Consider the following 17051-nt stretch of genomic DNA (forward strand, 5'->3'; position numbering starts at 1 on the left):
GTGGGGAAGCATTTTGACCGTCTTGTGAATGAGGTCATGGGGAGACCTAATCTGATAAGTTGCAACAGCTGACGGAGAGTCAATGGAGGACATCTCGCGTAGCAAGGTCGGCCAAGGTCTTGTTGACTAGCCTCGGTTTGATTCAAATGGTGAGCTTCCGGTACGGTGGATGAGGGACCAAGGAAGCGGCCTATGAGTGAAGCACTAGGTGAAGGATCCTAGAGGGTGCTGACCATATGGTGCTCGGGTCGCCGAAGATACCCACATGTGCGTCATGGAAGATATTGGAATAAGGAGTAAGAGTTGTTTTCTGAATACGAGCATGGATCTGGTTGATTGACCTTGCTGGTCCTCAACGGATGAGTCCATGGCTCTTTTGTATGGATTTGTTGCTTGATCTTGCTGATCTTCAACAGAGATTCCATTTTGATTTTTATAAGTGAAAATATTGCCGGTTACTATGAGCTAGGAACTATTGAAAAGGCCCCTGATGAGTGGACAGGTGGTGAGCATTCTAGTTGCCAATGATGCCATAGGTACATCGATGAAGAAAAAATAGGAAATTAGGATTCAACCGGATATTTTGGAGGACTATGATCAGTGACACTATGGTTTCATTAAATGATTGTTTTAAAGATAGCTGATTCTATGAAAAAGGCAATTTTATATTGGGTGTGTAAGTGGCGTGACTAGTTTTAAGTTTGCATGAATATCCGGCTAGGGGGACTGGGAACTCTTTTCCCTAGTACTCGAAAAAAAACCTAACCAAATTCTTAAATGGTTCTCATCACTATAGTGGTTGGCTAACCCATGGCTGTGGACTGATGGATTCCTAAATTGAGACTCAATTCTGTTATGGTACGATAGATGAAGTAAATCCCGGATAAAAATTATTCTATGGAAAAGAATCAACGGCTGTGCCTCTTAAATGAGGAAAAAAGCGTTGGTCTCTATGATCCAAGTGCAATCTTTTCCCTGATCTGACTATGGGACTTACGGGTTCGGTCAGATCAATTCATTTAGTTAAGGATTTTGACTACGTTAGAGTAAAATTTATTCTAGAGGAATTGCCCATGCTTTCCGGGAAAGGGAAGTTTTTTTCCAGTTCGATTTTAGAAGAACCGATGGATTAGTCTCTTGTCCGGATATATGTGGACGAAGCCTCGAGTGAGGGACCCTGCTCCGCGTAATAAGTGCTACTTGCATTGCTAACACCCCTGAATTCGTTGCGCGGTGGGGATAGGGATCTTTCAAGTTGCATCAAAATGATGTGTCACATAGTGATTAACCATGTGCCCAAAGTGACACAGAATGCACCCATAACAAAATGTGCCAGTCCCAAAGAACATAGGCTCATGTCAACACCCGTTTGGAGCCAAAAGAACATATCTCAAAGTCGGCGTTGTGTAGAATCAAGTGTGAACCAATGCTGTCATCCACCACCAAAGCACCACTCGAACAATCAAAGGCATGATCCACTATGTCGGATGTGAGTAAAAGCATGATCCAAACCATGCACTACATCCTCAATTGCAAGATCCTCTATGTGTGCGTGCTCCATCAAAATAGAAATTTGATAAATAGGATCACTGTAGACCTCATCATCATTTGGAGATGGATAGAGTGTCTACATATGAGAGGTAAGTAGAGTCACCATCCTCGAAATCTCCAAGATCACTAAGGTCACCTTTATAGGAATAATCTATACCAATCCATGATACCCCTACATGATCTAGATCCCACGAAAAATCTATCTCTAATCACAATGGATCTAAGTAGATATCTAAATCAAATGAAAATCTCTCTAGATCGATATGCATAATCCTCTCTCTCCTACAAGGTCCCACCTAACCAAAATCATTGATATGCTCATGTGCAATGCCTAACTGCCCAAATATATACACTAAACCCAAGTGAATGCTGCCAGGTATGCTATGAGAGCTAGGAGTAGAGATAGAATCATAGATATCCGCGTCGTGAATAGAAGATCTAAACTAATAGCCTAACTCATATAGCACTAGAAAGTTAGGTTCATGCTCCTTATTCACTATCGTATACTCATCAACATGTGAAGTATCATCTAGCACTAGAAACTCATATCTATACTCCTCATGCACTATCATATGCTCATCAACATGTGATGTATCATCCTCCCAAATCTCAAAAATGCCAATGGATGCATCACTAATCAAAAGCCAATTCCCATGATAGTCTAATGCATCACTATGATATATTGGGAGGTAGGTAGACATAGGCATATCATCAATCATAATGGTGGCAATGCTGGCTGCCTTCCCTCCCATCAAGATCATGCCTATATGATCTAACTCACACACATCACTCTCACGATCACTATCACATACATCATTATCATCATGTGCATATGTGTCAGTGGCATCATGTGCACGTGTATCACTATCATCATGTGTATGTGTGTGCAATACATCACTATCATCATGTGCATGTGTGTGCAATACCTCACTATCATCATGTGCATGTGTGTGCAATACATCAATATCATCATCATGTGTGCCGATGTGTTGATGCGATATACATCCTCAAGAACATAATCATGACTACTCAAGAATGTAGGACACTCGAATAAGAAACCATATGAGTCATCCCAGCTGAGAAAAACTGATCCATCTACCTCCAAGAAATATCTCAATGACCAACAGTCAAAGGATCGTCGAATGTGCCAATCTCTCTCATCCCATCGATGACAAACATGTATAGACAATAAACTCTGCAACTCCATCCTCCATCTATGGCCTGAATGGACTGCCTCCTCATCACATGAAATACATTATTAAGGATCCAATGGTTGAAGTCTAGATGTCCCAAATGTATGCACAAAGTCGGCAAAAGCGATGTAGAATCTGATCATGCCAGGTAACCCATGGTACTGCATACGAAGAATCCCCCACTAAAAATATAGCATCACACATGTGTCCCCAATAATATATTAAAAGAGTGGTTAGCAAGATAAAGCTAAACTCAAATATTAGTCTACTTGATTAACAAGAGACAACACAAAGATTAACAAGGATTATTCCCAATCTATTGCACAAGAGAGCAAGCATAGATGGCTTGTCTCTAGCATATATGACCACTCACAAAGAAATGAAGCTTGCATAAGAAAGATACAATGACAAGATTATTGTTGCCACAAAGGCTCACTTCTATATTTCTCTCCCAAAGGAATACACCACAAAGGATAAAACAAAGAAGTGTCCATCCACATAGGGTGTGGGGGTATTTATACTTCTAGTCAAGGGGGGCACCTAGATCAAGTGGGCTTGCAACTTGCCTCCACAAGATCATCCTCCACCACATATCCAAAAGGTGCCTAAGATACCTAAGATCACCTTGAACCACTATGATTAATCACATCATAGTCTAATGGCTTACAAAGTATTAAAACCACCAACCTAAGGTAGTGTGCCTACAACTAATATAGATCACATCTTTCAATACCCTCTCTTGATCTACATACATACCTAGCAGGGTGTGTACATCAAGACTCACACAATGTGAAAAACACACAGATATTTGCCCACTAGCTATCAGAGAGACACAAATTTTGTCCAATGATAATAATGAAGATCAAAGTTAAACCTTTAGAACAAGGTGTTTACACAGTTCTCTTCATGCTTTGTAGGTTCTTCCTTCTTGCCTTTAGCTTCATTTTCCTCATCTCTCTTCTTCTTGTAGCAATCCTTGATGAAATTGCCCTTCTTTTTGTAGTAGAAACAAGACCTTGGAGTCTTGAGCTTTTTCTTTTGACCATCCATCAACAAAGCTGTCTCACTTGAGTGCTGAGGTTTTGTTGTATCATTGATAGGAGAAGTAGTTGAAGTAGAGGCTTTCCTTCCTTCCAATCTTGTCTCCTTGAGAATGAGTGAAGACGATACAGTGACAAGAGTTAGATTAGGTTGATTTGTAATGACACTAACACATTGCTCATATGCTACAGTCATACTTGCAAGCAAAATGAAAATATCTTCTTCTTGAACTACCACACCAACTCCAATAAGATGGTCTATTAGACACCTTATGTCATTAATGTGAGAAGCCAATGCGGTCTTCTCCTCTTTCTCCTAGGTGTATAAGGTTTTCCTTAAGAAAAGATAAGATGCAGCATTTACTTCACCAAAAATTTCTCTTAAACCTTAGCCAAGCATCATTAGAGGTGGGGGACTAAATTGATGTATTTGGTTCAATTCAATTCCACTCAGTGATAATGAAATAACTTCCTCGATATATGACCCACTCTCATGCCTTCCTTGCCTTCAAATTTGGATCATTACAAAATTTTATTGCTTTGCGTATTGTAAAGCGGTGCGATCAATGCTTAGATATATCTTTATGGAGAAATTCATCACCCTCTTCACCAGAAAAGCCAAAACATTTTCGAGGACTCTGAATTTGACAAGCAAGAGCCTCTCCCTAGTGAAGTACTTCTTTTCCCAAACCAAACATAAGTGGGGTTTCAGTAATTACCATTTTTTGACACAAGGTCTTACAATAGTCCTCTTTTGGAGAGATTCTTCTAGGAAACTATTGTGTAAGGATCTCCAAAAGAGGAGTATTAAGGGCACAAAGCTAAACTCAATTATGATCATGGGATCCTATGTACTCTCATGGATGCAAAAAATGACTTATATACAGCCTCATATTTACATACATGGCAATCCAATGGCCCAAAAACTAACATGAGAAGCTATACATGTTGTAATCTTGATAAATCTGGATTAACCACATGAACAAGTCATTAATCTTGGTGATATCCAAATTCATTTATAAAGTGCATTATGTGTCAAAAAGGTGATGTCGTTTGGAATCTAGAGTATTGTTAACAAGTGTCGTTCACATAACCCTCTTCCTCACATTTAGCATCTAGAGTATTGCTAACCAATGTGGTTAACAGAACCCCCTCCCTTGCATTTTTTTTTAATTTCTTTCTGTAGGATTCCTCTTTATTTTTTCTCCTCGGCTTTGATTTTCTAATTTTTGGATTCTTAGGAACTCTCTTTCACCTTCATATTTTGGATGCCGAAGAATTTTCTCCCTCCTTTGTCTTTTGATAAGCTCAAGATCATTCTCAAGTAGTGAGACTTGTTTCTCTGAGAGTTATGGAAATTTCAGGACCATTTACTAGAAATTTGCTGCAATAATATAATGCCCACAAGTATTTGAACTCTTAATATTGATGCAAAGTTGAAGAAAATTTTATTCGTTATATAGAAGATGATATACCTTCTTGTGTAAGTTTTTCTAGAACCTCCTTGATTGGATCGTAGTGTCCCATTGATGTTCTATGTGACCATGTGAGGTGCATATGTGCTCCCATACACCCCACATTGCTATATAAGGTTCCACTTGGTGATAATGACATAGCTTACTTGATATATGGCCCACTCTCATGCCTTCCTTTTGTATTCAAATTTGGATCATTACAAAGTTTTATTGCTCTAATTACAAAGCGGTGAGATCAATGCTTAGATATATCTTTGTGGGAAATTCATCACCCTCTTCATCATAAAAGCCAAAACATTTTCCATAACCTTGAATTCATCACCCTCTTCATCCCTAGTAAGGTACTTACTAGGGATGAAGGTACATTGTGTCAATAAATGGGAATTCCACTTACGTTTGGTTTGGGCAAGTAAGGTACTTACTTGCCCAAACCAAACGTAAGTGGAATTCCCATTTATTGACACAATGTCTTATAATAGTCCTCCTTTTTCTCATGTACTAAGAGAGAGAGAGAGAGAGAGAGAGAGAGAGAGGTTAAAGGAGTGAAGTTTACCATACATCTTAGCATGATGTTCTTTATTATATACTTTTTCTCCTCGTTCACATGGCCATTGAGTGATATATATATATATAATTATGATCTAAAATTTATGAGATTTTCCATCTTAATTTCTTATAAAAAGAAGAAAAATATTATGGCCTAATTCAATTCAAACCCCCTTTCTTTTAATTCATAATATTTTATGGAGGATATACAAATGCAAATTAAAGTGTAGAAGATAAAGAACATCTATCTTTTCCAATCAACGTAATGCATAATTACTCCAATGGCAAGACATTGGAAACATATATATATATATAGATATAGATAGATATTATCTTGCTAATGGAAATACAATGGAAAGATTATATATATATATATATATATATATATATATTATTAAGGATAGAAGGAGAGAAATATTTTACTATACATCTTGACATTGTGTGATTTTCTTTCATATATACTTTACATCTTCTTTTACATGATGAATAAGTCACTATTATTCTAGATAATTTGAACCAATTTAATGAGACTTGTATTTAACAAGAACAATGAAGTTGCATTGATATGTGTCTAGCCTTTGAAAAAGATGTACATGCAATAGAATTGGAAGCATGAAGCTTTTTTATTAAAGAAACAAATTGACTAAATCTTACAAATTCAACAAAGGTAGTAAAATGTTTTGAGATATACTTGTGGTATGCCAAGATGTTTACCTTAGGAGTTGAACCTTGGATAATATAAGGATACATATATTTGTAGACATATATTTTAAATATGTCTTCTTTCTTTAAGTAGCTTCTCGATAGGTGAAAACCTCATATATTTGCATCTCAAAGACCTTGAGATACTTGAATCAAACTTCAAGTTGGCTATCAATAAGATAGGTGAAAACCTCATATATTTGCATCTCAAAGACCTTGAGATACTTGAATCAAACTTCAATTTGCTATCAATAAGATAAAAGAGAGAAAAGTGAGTGTATGCAACCATTTTATTTTACTTGCAATATTTTAACTTTGTCAATATGCGAAACTTTATAAAATCTCTTATGTTGAAAATAAAATGCATTAGTTTTTTTCACGAGTACATGAATAAAATCAATATAACTTTGCAAGGAGCTAAGTAGTGATGTGGATTAAAAAAACACAATTGCGGATACACCAGGTAATATTTCTTAAGAATGAGAACTAATTGGCTCTTTAAAAGAGTCCATCAAAAAAGGATATTTTTTAAATCTTATTTTGAAAAATGAATGATGCATATAACCATGTTAGAAAACATAGTGAAAAATTACATTTGAAAAGGTATAAAAATCAAATACAAATGAAAAAACGTTATAAAAATTGGATTTAGGCAGCTCCAAAAATCTATTAATACTAGTTTGGTAGCTCAACATGACATAAATATGTCTTTTAAGGCGTTTGCTAAAAAAATCATATCTTGTGAATGGGAGTGATATTTTAGAATTTCTCTTCTAAGGCATGTCTTCATGAATGCGAAAAACCCCAAAAATTTATTAAAATGATAAAAATAAACTTAACTAATAATTGATAAATCGCCATAAGTAGAGGTATATCCGACACTATAATCCAAATAGGTTATGACTTTACAAAGTAGGTTCTTACATGCAAGAAGAAAATGATCGAATTTTTATAAATTTCTCCTAAGCCTTACATATTATTTAAGAGATGAGAGATAGATTTTTCATGACAAAAATAAATTATTTCGTTACTAATTAGTTCAATTAATTTTACTTCTTAGAATCTTTTTTTAGTTGTTGAGTCTTAAATATGATAATAGTGTGAGCTTATATAGTTATTTACTTTAGTATACTAGTAAATCAATGTCTCCACTAAAGTAATTGGTCAAGAATATATATCTAAATATTTTAATTTAGTTAGAAGACAAGGTGATGGTCTTAAATTTAAAAACCACATTGATAACAAAACATGGTATATGATCCCTTATTTATATTTGGATCATCTAGTGAGAAAATTATGAAAATAGTATTTATTATTATATAAAATTACTAGATATTCTAGTTAAAGCCTTATGAGATGCTTAAAAATGTGTGAAGTAGTTTCTTATTCTATAGTAATAAATATGATTCAAAATTTGTAAACTTTTGACTAAAACAAAGTACCTAAAAGGATAGGTGTATATATGATTGGCTTTCACTAACAAAGCATAACATTGTACAGAACATGTGTATAAGATTTGGTCCTAGTCTATAATTGTTTGACTAGCTATAAAAATTCTCAAAGTTAATTTTTTTAAAGATAGCTAAATACCTTAGACTTTTCATTAAGACCTAAGTTTTGGAGTTCTAATTGAATTTTGAGCCTAAGATAGATTCTATTACACCATGTATACGTTTTTGAAGCAATGCATATCAAGCACTGAGAAATTAGCTAATTAAAGCCTTTGATCCAAATATAGTCCAAACAACTCTGCATTACGACTGTAATTTGACCTATGAATTCTTATGAAATTGAAAAGCTTGGAGGTAACAATGTGATCCCAAAAAATCCCAATTTTCCTTCACTATGTACCTGATGATATGAAAAAAGGAAACCTTGGATTTTCACTATCCATGTGTTCTAAATAATTCCTTAAAGGTTATCAGTTATGTCCACCGTGGACACTTTTCTATCTTATTACCAAACTAGTGTTAAATGAAGAGTTAAAAAAATAACCACAAGATGATTATTTGAGGGATATCTTGCATATGATTAGATAAAAACTCATCTTCTTTACAACTATTCGTCTTTAAGCTCTACAACATCAAAGTCCAAAGTTAAATTTCCTGATTCAGCATTGGATGATGATGTTGAAGAAACATCCTTCTCTTTTTATCAACCATAGCATTGTCACTATTATGATGAAGACCCAATGATTGTGTTTGACCTCTTTCTTTAGTCACACATCATGTTCTCTCACAAGTATCCATACTAAGAATCTTGTTTACAACCCTTCAAAATCATGTAGACGTTTTTCATATTATTGTAAGAGGTCTTGCATGTGTAATAGACCAAAATATCAACGTCAATAAGAACAAAAATAGTAGTTCTAGGAGTTCTTCATCTTTTTTTCCTCCCTTTGGTTGAGAGTTGTGGTGCCATTGAGGGTGATGCATGAGTATACTAGGATTAGGAGCATGCAGCCACATTACACTTGGGCATCATCCCACGAGCACATTTGTAGGAGGTTTACCCTCCTCATATAAAAGGGGTCATTTTCAAGTAATGAACGGAAGTTACTCTCAAGTTTTTCTATAAGTACAAGTTTCCATCTTGCAACATAACTACACTTGCATCAAGCTTGATTAGCTAAATCATCTCATCAGTATGTATGTAATTAGGCTTCATCCTCCATAGGATTATATTAACTTAATCAATATAATTAGGGTTAGATTCCATACCTATTAATTAGGGTTCATAAATTTCATCATGGTATCAAAGCCTCTCTCCTTTTTGAGCTTCTCCAAATCATTTTATTAGCTCCCAACTCACTAATTCCCATGTCATTAGTCACAATATCTAGATTACTAAACTTCCCTTTATGGCCAAAATTTCTTGAGCTCACCACATTTCTCATTTCCTTCACCACCATTGACCACCAAAACTTGGGGGCATCTCAAGCACATCAAGGTGTCCATATGCACCAGAGGAATTCCACCATTTCACCATGAATCAACCAAATTTGTTGTCTCCCTGCCGCCTATACATTGGCCTCATTTGTCATGCACACTTTCAATCTTTCTAATTTCTCTTAGGCATAGCTAGAAAATAACACTCGTAAGCTACAGTTCAAGCCCCAGCCAAAACCATCCGATGTACAACCCAAGAAGAGAGAAAAACTAGTCTTGATTTACAAGTGTTTAGCACATTTTTGGCATGGATTGAGACGATTCTTTTGCAAGTGACTTATCTCCTCATCAAGGGCAACATTATCATGCAAAAATCCCCACCATCAATGTTGCCTTCTCTAGGCTCAATTGAACACTCCAAATTTAGCTAGTGTTAATCAAGGATTGAAGCTTAATTAGTATCATTAATAATGAATTAACTATTATAAGCAAAAATTGATGTCACAAATCATAAGTGGGGATATTATTTGGCACTTTCAAACACTCACATGCATTCAAATCACATCATTACATATGTTTAAGCTTAAAAGTCCACTGCATTTCCACTTTGTAAGTAAGTGGATTCTACCAAGAGTCAAACTCCAATAACGGGTTTGCAATTGACATCAAGAAATATCACAAACCTTGAGAAGTTCTCTAGGGAATTGATTCACGCTTAGCCCACACAAATGAAGTATCTTCTCATGCATAAAAAAACTATGAAAGTTAATTAAGTAGAATGCACCCGCTAATTCAACTCATGATTGGAGTGAAAAAGATGAACAAGAAATTTCATTAATTGGATTACACTTGGGCACCAACCTTATTCATCACATTGATTCCAAAACCACAAAAAAACAAGCATGGGATGAGTTAAATTTAATATTTGGTTCCAAGGCCAAGAATCAAGAAATACATTTGAAAATAGAATTTTATGGCTTAGAGATAAAATTTCATGAGTCACTAGGACAATTCATAAGCAAAATGAAAGCATCATAACCTAGTTGGAGGGCATTGATGCAAAGATAGATAAAAAGAATGCACTTGCCATTTCTTCTAAAAAGTGTGTTTGAGGAATATGGTACACTAGTTACCACTAAAGAATTTACCTAAACCAACATTTGAGGGTTGTATTTCATACCTACTTGAAGAAGAGAAGCAGCTAAAGAATGGAACATAAGATACCACTAGAGAACAAGTAGTCTACACCAACAAGGGCACAAAATAATGCTGCCACTACAGAAGGAAAGGACACTTCAAAATCGAATGCAGACTCAAACACAAGCCCAAATGTGGACACGACAATAAAGTCAAGAACAAAGCAGAGGAATGCAAATTGAAGAACCAAGAAGCTAACTACATGGAGTCTTCATCAAGCAAAGAGAGGAACCACACCTGAACACTTGAGAGTAGCAACTTATCAGGGGGGGTGATGACATACTATAATACCACAATTGACCACCTTAAGTAGCATGTTACACTAAGAGGGAGTGATGGAAATTTTGTAGCTCACATCCAACCACCTTGTAGTAGTAGAAAACTGGATCCTTGCAAGTTTCATGCACAAAAAATCTAAAATCAATGGTTTCCTTTTGATGCACAACTAGTGGCCTAGGAGTATAAGCTCCTTCACCAAAGACATCATAGCCGAGAGTGTAAATACATCATTGTGGGCCAGCTTTTTAGAGAATTTGATAAACATCTCATCATGTGTTCATGTGTATGACCAACATAAAGAAAATTTAGCTTCACTTAGGTAAATATTCCTAATTGAACATAAGCTAAAATTGTGTGATTTGTGTTCTCTCTTTGTAGTGTTGTCAGGTTGTAATTAAAGAACCTTTGGAAGAATTCCTCACCAATTTGAAACTATCATATGGATTATTGTGATTACTAGGTTTGGATCATTATACATATTTGGATATGTTTTTAAAAACCTTTCTTGAACGCTAAAGTTATAAAGAAGGCAACCAACTAAATGCATTTGAACAAGTGTGTCATCTTTCACATCCTTTATAAGTCTTGTGAAATGAGGCAAGTTAGACTTCTTTTGATCCATTCCATCAATCACTAAACCAAAGTATTGCTGGTAAACTGCAAGAATTTCTTTCTATGCTTTTTGGTCTTCTTGTACTCTTTATCTTTCTCTTCTCTATGTATTTTATGTTCTTCAACAATAAGCATCATCTATTCACCTATCTTTGCTTTCTCCTATCCTTTAGATTTGCACAAATGCTACAAACACCCATTCTCACATTTCGTGGTGTGGAAAACTTATTGCATTTTGTTTTCCATATCTTAGTGAAGTAGGAGTAGTTTGAATACTTTTTGTTTACTTCTTCCATCTCCTCCTTGTGTGCTAAGTACACATCTATCCTTGTGAAATTATCTACCAAGTGCAATTTCCCTATTGTTGGCATCACCCCTGCATGCATGTGAAAGTGGTGTTTTCCATCCATGATATGGTGAACTTCCCAACTCGGTCAAATATCCTTGGGTAGTGAGGAATACGGATCGGAGGTAGCCCATCCTAGTACCATCAGGGTAAGAAATCAAGGTGGGGATATTGGCCATACTCTAAAGACACTTAAGTGCTACTAAAATTAAATGCTCAAAATATTATAAATATCAAAGGGAAAATATAGTAGATGTAGAAGAAATATCAAGCGAAAAATAGAGTAGATGTAGAAGAAATAGAAGAAGAGAAAGAGAATGAGGATGACTTTACTACACCTGGAGGTGGTATTATTTTTAGTATCTTATCTTCACAACAAAATCAAATAAGAAAAAGCAAGTTTTTTTTGTCCTAAGCCATCTAGCTTGCTTATTGTGAGAATGAGTCGACCCCTAGTTGATCCCAGCACATGCAAAAGACCATTGTGGAAGTTTTCCCACCACATCCATATCATATTGGCGAATGGAAATAAAAATCAAGGTTAATCCACATGCTAATGTGGTACCATTTCTTGTGATGGTTGTTTCCTTTCTATCCAAACAAACAAAACTTTGATCATAGAAAATTATGTTAAAAATTAGACTTATTATGTTTTGGGTGGTTTATCAGAGATGAGGCTAAGTGGCAATATACCGAGATACCATATACTTTAGATATGTGGAGTGAAAAGTGTCAGTATGTCTCACACACAAGGTGTAACAAAGTGAATGGTCTCATATGAATAATGGGACCAAGGCCAATGGACCATGCCTATGGACAATATTAATGATAGTCCATGTATATATACTAGCATAGGCCATTATAACTTGGATAATCACTTGATAATGACAAATACTCTCTTTCTACCTTAAAGCTTTATAATCTTTGTTAATCCATGTTTACCAATGAAAGAAAGTAACTAGCCACCATTGAACAAGATTAGCCTAAGAAAATATGGATTAATAAATATTAACAAAGATTAGAAAAAGATTAACAAAGGTTTAAAGTAGCAATAGAGTATTTGTCATTATCAAGTGATTATCCAAGTTATATCAAGGTTATCTCCCAATAATGACCGATGTTAGTATATATACATGAACATCCCTTTCACACTATCATTAATATTTTCCATGGGCATGGTCAAATTGGCCTTGGCCATAGCCCATTATTTATATGAGACCATTCACTTTGTTACACAAGGAAGCAAAGTTAGTGGCCTAGGATCACAATATTGATAATTATTACTATGCTAAGATGAGTCACATTGAGTGCATAAGATTCTTTCATAATGAATATGTTGACTTTATTTCAAATCATGGGGATGCCAAACAAGAATTAAGAAGACAGTGTTGCATAGAGATCGAGCTTGTGGTCGATCCCAATTATAGTTCAATTTCTTTACAAAAATTTAATTCACAATTTCAATTGTCCTTCTGTATTGCTACAGTTTGGGATCATCAATTCAAATGTGGGAGAATGTGGAATGTAAGAACCAGAGAACCAAGAAGCCAAAGAGTGATCCTAATGTGCTACTATCTTCAAAGACAAAGCACATTGATATCTCCATAATAGCTAGCAGAGCCCATAAAGCTTAATATAGCATTTTGATAGTTCCAAGGAATCAAGGATGAAAGAGTTCAGGTTTGTTTTTTCTGGAGTCATATTAAAGGATCTTACTTAGATGAGATGGATGTGGAGCTAAAGACGTTTTTTCTAAAAAATCATAGAATCAAAATTTTGTTTTATTTCTTAAGTTTTAAGAATGCAATTATTGATTTCTCTTAAATTTTTTAGAGTGGACCGACTTCTAAATGTTTTAGAGACTAAACATTCAGATTCTAGATAATGGTTTTTGGATACTAGAAATATGAATTGAATACTAGGTATCCATTTAGATTCTAAGTACTTAGGTTCTAGGTACCCATTTAAGTTCTCTATATCCATTTAAATTTGGATACTCGGTATCCATGTAAATACTAGGTATCTTAATTGGATATTAGGTTTATCTAAATTGGATACTTGGTACTATATATCCATTTAGATACTATGTATCTTGCTTGGATACTAGTTATCTATTTGTTTTCATACTATATATCCATTTAGATACTATGTATCTTGCTTGGATACTAGTTATCTATTTGTTTTCATACTAGATAATTATTTCACACACTTGGATATTATGTAAGTATCCATTTGCATACTATGTATATAAATTTGATATTAAGTATCCATTTAGATATTATGTATGCAAATTAGATAGTAGGTATCTTTTTTGAATATTTCGTATATCTAAATGATTTCTAGGCATGTAAATTGTGCACTTCATATCTACATTTAAGTTGTGGGAGTCAAGTTAGATACCAAGAGTCTATTTAGATACCAACTTATTTTGGATAACAAGTAAACACCAAGTATCAACTTGTTTTGGATACTAGGTATCTAACTGGGATGCTTGGTATCCTTTTTGGATACTCGGTATCTAAATTCATTACTAGGAATCTTAATTGGATACTATGTATCTAAATTAAATACTAGGTATCTCACATCCACATATGTTTAACTTATAGTCTATAGTATATAAAGACATTAAATATTATACTCTATGAAAAGAAAATTTAACATTTTACAAAAAATATTAGTGTCATTTCTCTTTCTTTTATGGTTTATTATTTTTGAGTTGGATATCATGTATCCACTAGGTGTTTGTTGTTTTAGTTAAATTATATTAGATTAGTAGCTTTTTAAAAATTTTACTCTTGATACTATTGGTTAAATTATATTGATTAGTACTTTTTTAATTTTGTATTCTATTTATATTGGGTTTTTTATCCATTTTTTATAGGACACTTTATGACATGCATACATTAATATAATATTTTATGATATAAGATACCTTATAGTATTTATAAAGTTTATTTTTTCTTCTTTTGAATTGAATTTTATGATGCAAGATACCTTATGTATTTATAAAGTTTATTTGTTCTTATTTTGAATTGGATTTCTTAAAGGCTAGTTTCTTATTATCTTCTTGCTTTTGAGTCATAAAACAATGATGGAGATTCAAGAGGAAATGATTAAAAAACTCAATTACTCTAATTGAAATGAAGTTTGTGCAAATTATCCAATAGCAAGCTTGGATCAACAATTATCAAAGTTTTAATCAACCAGATCCATGCCCGAATTCAAAAAATAACTCTTACTCCTTGTTCCAATATCTTCCCCAATGCACATGTGGGTATCTTCGGTGACCCAGAGCCCGAGCACCGTATGGTCAGCACCCTCTAGGTTCCTTCGTCGCAGGTCACCTAGCGCTTCACTCATAGGCCGCTTCCTTGGTCCCTCATCCACCGTACTGGAAGCTCACCATTTAAATCAAACCGAGGCTGGTCAAGTCAGCCAACCTTGCTACGCGAGATGTCCTCCATTGATTCTCCGTCAACTGCTGCAACTTTATCAGTTAGGTCTCCCACAACCTCATTCAAAAGACGGTCAAAATGCTTCCCCAGCATTCTTGACATGAAATAGTCATTTAAAAACAGGTCATAAATACAAGTTCTATGATAAACTTTCCTCTTTCCACATTGTTCCACATCAATCCACATTACTTAATCCACATCCATTTCATATGTATTCCCATTCTCATCCAATCACATCATTTTCCATCTCATCACATCTTTCCTCATTATCCTCATCACATCTCATCCACTCGTATCTACCCATATCCACATCTCATCACATCACATTCATTCACATCTCATCCATTCATATCTACCCCGATCCACATCACATCACATCACATCCATTTCACCTCACATCTCATTCATTCACATCTTTCCCGATTCACATCCCATCACATCTCATCCATTCACATCACATCCACTTGTATCTACCCATATCCACATCTCATCCACTCGTATCTACCCATATCCACATCTCATCACATCACATTCATTCACATCTCATCCATTCATATCTACCCCGATCCACATCACATCACATCACATCCATTTCACCTCACATCTCATTCATTCACATCTTTCCCGATTCACATCCCATCACATCTCATCCATTCACATCACATCTCATTCATTAACATCTATCCCGTTTCACATCACATCACATATCATCCATTCACATCTATCCCAATTTACATAACATCACCTGCATCCATTCACATCCATCACATCACATTCATTCTCATTACCATCCCATCACTTACATTCTATCCACATTACATCACATCACATCTATCCACATCATATCTCATTCATCCCATCCACATTACATCACTCCACATCATATCTCATTCATCCCATCCACATTACATCACTCCACATCATGTCTCATTCATACACATCTCATCTCATTCATCCACATCCATCCAATTGTTCACATGTACGACTACCCACATCTATCCATACATTCATATCTATCACTTCACATCCACATATATTCATGTCACATCACATCTCTTTATATCACATCACATTCTCACATACATATCCAGATCCATTCTTCACATACATATCCACATCCATTCTTCACATACACATCCACATCCATTCTCTCACAAACACATCCACATCCATTCTTTCACATACACATCCACATCCATTTTCATCACATACACATCCACATCCATTTACTTCTTCCCATCTCACCCTTTCACATATCCTCTCTTCTCATTCTCATCTCATCATTCACATCCACATCCATTTACTTCACATCTCATCCACATTCATTTTTATTACACCACATCATATCACATCCGATTTACATCTCATTTACATCTTATCACATCTCATTTACATCTTATCACATCCATTCACATCCTATCACATCCCGTTTACATCTTATCACATCCATTCCACATCCTATTCCCATTTAGTAGCTTTTTCTACTTTGATACCGATAATGGGACTTTTTCTAAATTTCTGCCAATTGCTTGGCTTAGATAAAGATTCTCTTTCTCGATGACTATTTTCATATTCATTCTTAATTTCTCAATTGATCTATATTCAATACTCCTCTTTTGAATAAAAGCATTCATGGGATTTACAAAAATCAATTATACCCATATTTCCACTTTTGATGAATAATCATAAATTGAATTATACTAAAAATTCCTCTTCTTCCCATTTGATTTCATGGATCTCAAATAACATGGGAATTAATCTTTTTGC

General features: G+C 34.9%; 1 protein-coding gene across 10 annotated transcripts in view; it reads right to left on the reverse strand.

Annotated features, from left to right (window-relative positions):
* LOC147637821 (uncharacterized) overlaps nucleotides 1-17051 on the reverse strand; it is a 125156-nt gene that overhangs the window by 50769 nt on the left and 57336 nt on the right. For 3 of the 10 annotated variants that reach the window (XM_086799665.1, XM_086799658.1, XM_086799661.1), the window contains one exon: nucleotides 6407-6752. The exons of 3 other annotated variants lie outside the window; for them this stretch is intronic. The gene's annotated coding sequence lies outside the window, so the exon portion shown is untranslated. Of the gene's footprint in view, nucleotides 1-3423; nucleotides 3883-6406; nucleotides 6753-14939; nucleotides 15308-17051 lie in introns of those variants that run through there. 4 more of the 10 variants (XM_086799660.1, XM_086799667.1, XM_086799666.1 and 1 more) reach the window with 4 other exon arrangements.

Source organism: Cibotium barometz, chromosome 6 (genome assembly GCF_041138505.1).
Source record: "Cibotium barometz isolate CiBa-2024 chromosome 6, ASM4113850v1, whole genome shotgun sequence".
Taxonomy (NCBI): Eukaryota; Viridiplantae; Streptophyta; class Polypodiopsida; order Cyatheales; family Cibotiaceae; genus Cibotium; species Cibotium barometz.